Raw genomic sequence first — 10,751 nt, forward strand, 5'->3', positions numbered from 1 at the left:
GTCTGTCTCCAACTGTTTGAAAAGCTTGTTAGCCTGTCCACTTTGTTCAGATGTTAAATCAAGGGGCCAACCTTATTTCTCAGAATGAGAACGAGTTGCCAGTTCCTTACAGTGCATTCGGAAAGTATTCAGACCCCTTCCCCTTTTCCACATTTTGTTACTTTAGCCTTATTCTAAAATGGATTCAATTTAAATTTTCCTCATCAATCTACACACAATATGCCATAATGACAAAGCGAAAACAGATTTTTAGATTTGTTTGCGAACATAACAAACTTTATTTACATAAGTATTCGGACCCTTTGCTATGAGACTCAGAATTGAGGTCAGGTGCATCCTGTTTCCATTGATCATCCTTGAGATGTTTCTACAACTTGATTGTTGTCCACCTGTGGTAAATTCAATTGATTGGACATGATTTGGAAAGGCACACACCTGTCTATATAAGGTCCCACATTTGACAGTGCACATCAGAGCAAAAACCAAGCCATGAGGTCGAAGGATTTGTCCGCAGAGCTCTGAGACAGGATTGACTCTTCCTAGTGCTGGCCCCCCGGCCAAACTGAGTAATCAAGTAGAAGGGCCTTGGTCAGGGAGGTGACCAAGAACCCGATGGTCATTCTGACAGAGCTCCAGAGTTCCTCTGTGGAGATGGGAGAACCTTCTAGAAGGACAACCATCTCTGCAGCACTCCACCACACTTTATGGCAGTGTCCAGACGGAAGCCAGTCCTTAGTAAAAGGCACATGACAGCTCGCTTGGAGTTTGCCAAAAGGCACCTAAAGGACTCTCAGACCATGAGAAACAAGATTCTCTGGTCTGATGAAACACATCTGGAGAAAACATGGCACCATCCCTACAGTGAAGCATGGTGGTGGCATCATCATGCTGTGGGGATGTTTTTCAGCGGCAGGGACTTCAAGACTAATCAGAATCGAGGGAAAGATGAATGGAGCAAATTACAGAGAGATTCTTAATGAAAACCTTCCAATGACCTCAGACTGGGGTGAAGGTTCACCTTCCAACAGGACAACGGCCCTAAGCACACAGCCAAGACAATGCAGGAGTGGCTTTGGGACAAGTCTCTAAATGTCTTTGAGTGGCCCAGCCAGACCCCTGACTTGAACCAGATCGAACATCCCTGGAGAGACCTGAAAATGGCCGTTCAGCGATGCTCACCGTCCAACCTGACAGAGCTTGAGAGGAAATGCAGAGAAGAATGGGAGAAACTCCCCAAATACAGGTGTGCCAAGCTTGTAGCGTCATACCCTAGAAGACTCGAGGCTGTAATCACTGCCAAAGGTGCTCCAAAAAAGTACTGAGTAAAGGGTCTGAATACTTATGTAAATGTGATGTTTCAGTTGGTAATTTTTAATACATTTGGAGAAATAATATCTAAAAACATGTTTTTGCTTTGTCATTATGGGGTATCGTCTGTAGATTGGTGAGGGAAAAAAACAATTGAATCCATTTTAGAATAAGGCTGTAACGTAACAAAACGTGGAGAAGTCAAGGGGTCTGAATACTTTCTGAGTGCTCTGTGTGTGAATTTAGGAAATCTACTATAGGTTTAGTGCATTTACGTCGCGTAGCCTCGTCTGATTTGAAATTAATTGAATGGTTTGTTGTCAATGCTTAGCTACCTGATCTAATATCGTTTTAGAATAAAGAAAGTGCCAGAACTTTCATGACTAACTTTTGTGTCCGTGTCTCTTTATTACTACTGGCTGACTCAGATTAAGTCTGAGGCTGGTAACATCAACAGTGAGGACAAACCCAGCCTGCCTCTCTCCTTCCACACTGAGTCCAAACCTACAGTCACTGGGTCCTGATTGTGACAGTGGAGCCCAGTTTGCACCGCAGGATCCAGAGATGGCATCAGTGAAGCTGGAAGACTGCAGTCAAACACTGGAGCTGAATGTCAACATTAAAGATGAAGAAGAGGAGGAGAAGATTGGGAAATCTGTTTCTCATGGTAAGAACAGGTTCTAACTATATCTTCATAAATTAGACCTCCTTAAGTTATGACCCAGTCTATTGCTAGGTTGACTTCTGTAATTCTGACATCACACATCCCTGAACAACTGGGTTATCTGGAGTGATCAGAAGAAGTGAAGTAGACAAACTGCCAGTGTTTTGAAGTTCTATGAAATGAGTCTGTAGTTACTAACCCTTTTGATTAGAGGTCGACCGATTCTGATTTTTCAACGCTGATACCGATTATTGGAGGACCCAAAAAGCCGATACCGATTAATCGGCCAATTTTTTAAAATGCCTATTTTATATTATTTATTTGTAATAATGACAATTACAACAATACTGAATGAACACTTATTTTAACCTAATATAATACATCAATAAAATCAATTTAGCCTCAAATACATAATGAAACATGTTCAATTTGGTTTAAATAATGCATAAACAAAGTGTTGGAGAAGAAAGTAAAAGTGCAATATGTGCCATGTAAGAAAGCTAACGTTTAAGTGCCTTGCTCAGAACATGGTTCTTATAGGAACTTTAGTATTGCCAGTGTAACAGTATAGCTTCCGTCCCTCTCCTCGCTCCTCCCTGGGCTCGAACCAGGAACACAACGACAACAGCCACCCTCGAAGCAGCGTTACCCATGCAGAGCAAGGGAAACAACCACTCCAAGGCTCAGAGCAAGTGACGTTTGAAATGCTATTAGCGCTCGCTAACTAGCCAGCCATTTAACTTCGGTTACACCAGCCTCATCTCGGGGGTTGATAGGCTTGAAGTCATAAACAGTGCAATGCTTGACGCACAACGAACAGCTGCTGGCAAAACGCACGAAAGTGCTGTTTGAATGAATGTTTACGTGCCTGCTTCTGCCTACCACCGCTCAATCAGATACTTAGATACTTGTATGCTTGTATGCTCAGTCAGATTATATCTAGTAATATCATCAACCATGTGTAGTTAACTAGTGATTATGATTGATTGATTGTTTTTTATAAGATAAGTTTAATGCTAGCTAGCAACTTACCTTGGCTTACTGCATTCGCGTAACAGGCAGTCTCCTTGTGGAGTGCAACAAGAGGCAGGTCGTTATTGCGTTGGACTAGTTAACTGTAAGGTTGCAAGATTGGATCCCCCTAGCTGACAAGGTGAAAATCTGTCGTTCTGCACCTGAACGAGGCAGTTAATCCACCGTTCCTAGGCCGTCATTGAAAATAAGAATGTGTTCTTAACTGACTTGTTCAATAAAGATTAAATAAAGGTGTAAAAAAATAAAACATCTGCAAAATCGTTGTCCAAAAATACCGATTTCCGATTGTTATGAAAACATGAAATCGGCCCTAATTAATCGGCCATTCCGATTAATCGGTCGACCTCTACTTGTGATAGTGAGTGGAGGAAGATATGACTCATATAATTCATCCCTTTTGCCCCTTTTGGCCTAAATGGCTGACCTCGTTTAGTCAACTGGTCGATTGTTTGGTGGATAGATGTTGGTCGACCAAGTTTTTTTTAGTCGAGCAGTGGCAAATATATACAGTGCTGCTTGAAAGTCTGTGAACCTCTTGTGCAATTAGAGATTTTTTAGTTTTTACCATGAAATCTTCATTTAATCAGGACCAGTCTTTTTGATCTGACATAACAGGTTTATTTTTTACCAATACCAACTGACTAGTTCTTCTGATGTTATTCACACAGGGGACCATGTTGAGACAATCTCTACATCCAGAGAGCAACAGCAGGAAGATCACAGAGCTACGAGGTCTCACCACTGCCCACGTTGTAAGGAGAGTTTCTCAATTCTATCAAAGTTAAAAAATACACCTACAAATACACACAGGAGAGAATCTGTATTCCTGTACTGACTGTGGGAAGAATTTCACAACATTACAATTTCTGACAGTTCATGAACGGATACACACAGGAGAGAAGACCTACTCCTGCTCTAATTGTGTAAAATGCTTCACATCGTCAACTAAGCTAAAAATTCATCAGAGAACACACACAGGAGAGAAGCCTTACTTATGCTCTGACTGTGGGGCTAGTTTCTCTCGACTGGGACACCTAAAAACACATAAACGTATACATACAGGAGAGAAGCCTCACTCCTGCTCTGACTGTGGAAAGAGTTTCTCTCGACTGGGCAACTTAAAAACACACAAACGTATGCATACAGGAGTAAAGCCTTACTCCTGCTCTGACTGTGGAAAGAGTTTCTCTCGACTGGGCCACCTAAAAACACATGAACGTATACATACAGGAGAGAAGCCTTACTTCTGCTCTGACTGTTTAAAATGCTTCGCAACATCAACTGAGCTAAAAGTTCATCAGAGAACACACACAGGAGAGAAGCCTTACTCCTGCACTGATTGTGTAAAATGCTTCTCAACATGCTCTGGGCTTGAAGGTCACCGGAGAACACACACAGGAGAGAAGCCTTACTCCTGCTCTAATTGTGTAAAAAGTTTCACATCATCAACTAAGCTAAAAATTCATCAGAGAACACACACAGGAGAGAAGCCTTACTTATGCTCTGACTGTGGGGCGAGTTTCTCTCGACTGGGCCACCTAAACACACATGAGCGTATACATACAGGAGAGAAGCCTTACTCCTGCTCCGACTGTGGAAAGGGCTTCTCTCGACTGTGCAACTTAAAAACACATGAACGTATACATACAGGAGAGAAGCCTCACTTGTGCTCTGACTGTGTAAAATGTTTCACAACATCAACTGAGCTTAAAGTTCATCAGAGAACACACACAGGGGAGAAGCCTTACTCCTGCTCTGATTGTGTAAAATGCTTCACAACATACTCTGGGCTAATAGGTCATCAGAGAACACACACAGGAGAGAAGCCTTACTCCTGCTCTGACTGTGTATGCATACGTTCATGACTGGGAAAAGTTTCTCTACTGGGCCACCTAAAAACATAAACATATGCATACAGGAGAGAAGCCTTACACCTGCTCTGACTTTTAAAAAGTTTATCTCGAATGGGCCAGTTAAAAATACATCAAATATAAATCAAATCAGAAGAGCCTCATCAGTTCTCAAAGACCAGCTGAGATTAAAGTCACTCCATCACTTAAGTCTCGTAAAAGAAGTGATAACAGTGAGCTGGATCAAATGAAGAAAGCGTAGAACATTTGCAATCCTATTGTTTCTCAGTGTGAGAGAACTGTGCAGAGGAAAGGGAGCATTCTAGAATGTTAGCCTCTCTTTACTTTACTGATCAGTGTGCACCTTGCCAGTTTGTGTGTTTTGTTAGCTTCTACTGTAAAGATATTGAGATGACCTTGGATTTGCGGTTAGGGTTGAATATCCTCTGTGAGTCTCACAATGGAGTGGTTGACTGGGTGGTACTGCTTCCCTGAGCTGTTGGACACAACATACACTGAGTGTATAAAACATTAAGGACACCTGCTCTTTCCATCACATAGGCTGAACCCAGATGAAAACTATGATCCTTAATGATCTAGTTGTTTTGTATTTATTATGGATCCCCATTAGCTTTCAGCAAAAAACTAAAAACTGCGGTTGCAATGGGCTAAGGAATGAAAACACTGGACACTAGAAAATGTGAAAAATATTGCCTGGTCTGATGAATCCCTGTTCCTGCTGTGTCATGCTGATGGGAGGACTAGGGTAAGCAGGAAACCATGAGTACATGTATCCCTGCTGTGTGTCAACATTGCAGGCTGGTGGTGATGGTGTGTGTGTTTTCATGGCACATATTGGACCCCTTGAAAGAAGTGGAGCAACATTTGAATGCCACAGGATATCTAAACATTATTGCCAATCAGGTGCATCCCTTCATGGCAGCAGTGTATCCATCTGCAAATAGATTTTTTCAGCAGGACTATGCCACAAGGCTTGTCCAGGATTGGTTCCAAGAACATGACAGTGAATTAAGTTTACTGCAGTGGCCTGACGAATCACCAGATCTCAATCCAATTGTTCATCTGTGGGAGGAGATGGAAGGAACTATTCGGAGTAGAGATCTACTCCCAGCCATATTGACACAATTGTGGGAAGCATTGGAGTCAACATGGGCCAGAATCCCTGTGGACGCTCTCAACACCTTGGGAGTCCATGCCATGATGAACTGAGGCTGTTCTGAGGACAACGGAGGTGCAAGTCAATATTAGGAAGGTGTTTCAACTGTTTTGTACGCTCCGTGTATATCAGATAAAGATGATGTGATGATCAGTTTTTAGCATTAGTTTGGGTGGATTATTTTATATTACTAAACAACTTTTGTTTAGTGATAAACAGGCTATGAATCGACTACTTGTGTTTATTAATTTGTCTTTTAATACTAGATTCATTATTTTAGTCATTGATGATGAATGTATTTGAATAACTGTGTTGAAGTTAATTGATCTGGCAGGTAGCCAGCGGTTAAGAGTGTTGGGCCAGTAACTGAAAGGTCGCTGGTTTGAATCCCGAGCTGACTAGGTGAATAATCTGTCATTGTGCCCTTGAGCAAGGCAATTAACTCTTAATGTTTCCTGTAAATCGCTCTGGATAAGAACATCAGCTAAATGACAAGGATGTTATGAAAAATGTTTGTACATTAATTTTAAAAAATACCTTTATTTAACTAGTCACGTCAACTAGAACAAATTCTTATTTTCAATGACGGCCTAGGAACAGTGGGTTAACTGCCTTGTTCACGGGGAGAACAACTGATTTTTACCTTGTCAGCTCGGGGATTTGATCTTACAACCTTTCGGTTACTAGTCCAACACTCTAACCACTAGGCTACCTGCCTCCTCTACACTCTAACCACTAGGCTACCTGCCTCCTCTACACTCTAACCACTAGGCTACCTGCCTCCTCTACACTCTAACCACTAGGCTACCTGCCTCCTCTACACTCTAACCACTAGGCTACCTGCCGCCTCTACACTCTAACCACTAGGCTACCTGCTTCCTCTACACTCTAACCACTAGGCTACCTGCCTCCTCTACACTCTAACCACTAGGCTACCTGCCTCCTCTACACTCTAACCACTAGGCTACCTGCCGCCTTTACACTCTAACCACTAGGCTACCTGCCGCCTTTACACTCTAACCACTAGGCTACCTGCCGCCTTTACACTCTAACCACTAGGCTACCTGCCGCCTTTACACTCTAACCACTAGGCTACCTGCCGCCTTTACACTCTAACCACTAGGCTACCTGCAGCCTTTACACTCTAACCACTAGGCTACCTGCCTCCTCTACACTCTAACCACTAGGCTACCTGCCTCCTCTACACTCTAACCACTAGGCTACCTGCCTCCTCTACACTCTAACCACTAGGCTACCTGCCTCCTCTACACTCTAACCACTAGGCTACCTGCCGCCTCTACACTCTAACCACTAGGCTACCTGCTTCCTCTACACTCTAACCACTAGGCTACCTGCCTCCTCTACACTCTAACCACTAGGCTACCTGCCGCCTTTACACTCTAACCACTAGGCTACCTGCCGCCTTTACACTCTAACCACTAGGCTACCTGCCGCCTTTACACTCTAACCACTAGGCTACCTGCCGCCTTTACACTCTAACCACTAGGCTACCTGCAGCCTTTACACTCTAACCACTAGGCTACCTGCCTCCTCTACACTCTAACCACTAGGCTACCTGCCTCCTCTACACTCTAACCACTAGGCTACCTGCCTCCTCTACACTCTAACCACTAGGCTACCTGCCTCCTCTACACTCTAACCACTAGGCTACCTGCCTCCTCTACACTCTAACCACTAGGCTACCTGCCGCCTCTACACTCTAACCACTAGGCTACCTGCTTCCTCTACACTCTAACCACTAGGCTACCTGCCTCCTCTACACTCTAACCACTAGGCTACCTGCCTCCTCTACACTCTAACCACTAGGCTACCTGCCGCCTTTACACTCTAACCACTAGGCTACCTGCCGCCTTTACACTCTAACCACTAGGCTACCTGCCGCCTTTACACTCTAACCACTAGGCTACCTGCCGCCTTTACACTCTAACCACTAGGCTACCTGCCGCCTTTACACTCTAACCACTAGGCTACCTGCAGCCTTTACACTCTAACCACTAGGCTACCTGCCTCCTCTACACTCTAACCACTAGGCTACCTGCCTCCTCTACACTCTAACCACTAGGCTACCTGCCTCCTCTACACTCTAACCACTAGGCTACCTGCCGCCTCTACACTCTAACCACTAGGCTACCTGCCTCCTCTACACTCTAACCACTAGGCTACCCTGCCACCCCGATGGGCAACCACTTTTTTTTATCTTGTGTATAATTCAATTATAATTATAATTAAATGTTTGAAGTGAAATACTGTATATACAATACACAACATTACCACTGTGTTTACCCTGGCCAGAGGTACAGGGCCATAGTAAACTAGACTATGTAACTGCTGCTGTTAGTAGCCTACAGTTTCCATGTAATACAGCATGTCAGATCACTAATGATTAGGTTTATAGGCTGCTACATTTATGCAAGAGTTTTTGCTTGTGTCTGTCGGGAGTGATGTATTATCAGCTTGTTAAATAACTACCGGAGGAAAGTGGAGAGGCGTCTTGAGCTTTGTGCCCGGCCCGCCTTACATGGTCAAGAGACTCTGCAGCAGCACCCTGATGTGAAGAACAGCCCATACTAAAATGTAGGATTGTAGTACAATTTTAAAAAATATAGCATGGTATTTTCGTGGAATGGTAGTGACCAAAAAACTATGTTTTCCATTGTACTGGGCCCAGGAACATAGAAGAAACTGCCAGATGTGTCATAATAGCCTGGAAGTAAAGCTGCACTGGGAGACACATTTGAAATGGAATACATTGAATACATTCAGCAGGGTGGAACAATCACAGTAAAACATGATTTAAATGTATTGTTGGAAGGGCTGTGGTCACCATTCATGTAATACATTAAATATATACATCAGGTGGTATTGGGGAGCTATTTCATAGGGTTTTCATGGGTACATTATTTACCCATTTCAATCTTATACCAACCAACCCTATGCTTGCTGTGACTGTTATTGACAGAGCAGACCATCTGATATGCCCTTAAATATTGTAATATGCAACCTGGAATTAAAATGTAAGAGGACCAGTGCTTCTACAGTGAATCTACTGTGCTGTTTAAGAGAGATGTAATAAATTAAAACGTATCAACGCCTGATTTATATTTACAACGACAGGGGGTGCACCGTTCCTGGAGGTACTGCAATACCAGGTCGATGCGTGGAGTGGACGGAGCAAGCCCCATTAAACTGATAAGAACAGATTTAAAAAATATAATTTTTATTTTCATTTCTCTATGGATGTCTTCCCCCCCCCCCCCCCCCCCCCCCAAAGGAAATTAAACAGTACCCATATGAATGTTTTTCATACACAAGGGAAGGGAATGGGAAGCACAAGGGCAAGGTGAAGTATTTGGTATTTATTCACATATTTAGTCAGTTTATCTACTGTCTATTATTTCTCCAGTGGATGTGAATGGTGGAATTATTGAATATTATGTTAATAATACTAATAACAATTTACCACTATCAGAAGGAACAATGTATTTTTACCTCTAGATTTGATATTTTATTTTGAATTCGTTTTTCTAGCCGTTTACCAAAACGTGTTGATCATTTATTTGAAATAATGATTGTGATTTTAATATATTTTACCTTTATTTAACCTTTACAGGCAAGAACAAATTCTTATTTTCAATGACGGCCTTGTTCAGGGGCAGAACGACAGATTTGTACCTTGTCAGCTCGGGGGTTTGAACTCGCAACCTTCCGGTTACTAGTCCAACGCTCTAACCACTAGGCTACCCTGCCTATATATATTCAAAGTTATCTTATAAAGAAGGGTTGAATTTGGACTTTTCAGTAGTCATTAGAGGTTAGAAACAGGAATGTTTATTTAGGGTTTAAACTAACGGGTTGCCTCCCACAATGTAGACAATGGCTGTTGCGATTGAACCACATGATTAAAGATGCTGTCTTTGTCTCAGTTTAGACTTCCCTTAGAGTGTACGTCAGAGGTTCAAACAGTAGAACCCAGTTCCTACATTTTAAAATATATATTTTTTTAATCAATCAAACCTGTGCTACATTTTTTTTTTTTTTTTTTACATCTCTGAGGCCATCAGGATGACGAATCAGAGCAACATTACTGAATGTAAGTACATTATTTACCTTCAGAGGGGAATGTATTAAACCAGTTGCCGAGATAAGTGTTTTGTTGTTGTGCACTCTCTTCAAACAATAGCATGGTATTGTTTCTCTGTAATGGCTACTGTAAATTGGACACTGTAGTTAGATTAACAAGAATGAACAAGAATATAAATAAAGACCATATAAGGACATGTCTGTCCCGGAAAGTTGGCTGCTGTATACAGAGTCATTCTAGTCACATTAGAGCACGTTAACAACAATCATCCCGGTTTAGGGACAGCAACCCCGTAGAGGTTTTAAACGGTATGTACTTAATATTTGAATGAAATAAAATGGTTTTAAAATTGTATCTCATCCCTTAATTAATGGGAAGATCTCGTTTTCTCTCCCACCCCGGTCTGTAACGAAGAAAAAATACGTTAGACAGCAAATCGCATGCAGCCAAACCCCGTCACATTATTGTAGACGTAAATCCAATAATCACATACACACGAATATTTATACATTCAAAACAAAAAGTGTGCACCCGATATTAAAAGCTATGTTTTGTGTTTACAGCTGACATACAGCCAAGAAGAATAACGGGGTCCATATGGACCCTGAACGGCTT

The 10,751-nt window shown here is 42.3% G+C and overlaps 1 pseudogene; it reads left to right on the top strand.

The window, feature by feature from the left end:
• Nucleotides 1-1,157: 1,157 nt before the first annotated feature.
• On the top strand, nt 1,158-5,078 carry LOC139373923 (zinc finger protein 135-like; annotated as a pseudogene).
• Nucleotides 5,079-10,751: the final 5,673 nt, after the last annotated feature.

This window comes from Oncorhynchus clarkii, chromosome 18 (assembly GCF_045791955.1).
Source record: "Oncorhynchus clarkii lewisi isolate Uvic-CL-2024 chromosome 18, UVic_Ocla_1.0, whole genome shotgun sequence".
Classification (NCBI taxonomy): Eukaryota; Metazoa; Chordata; class Actinopteri; order Salmoniformes; family Salmonidae; genus Oncorhynchus; species Oncorhynchus clarkii.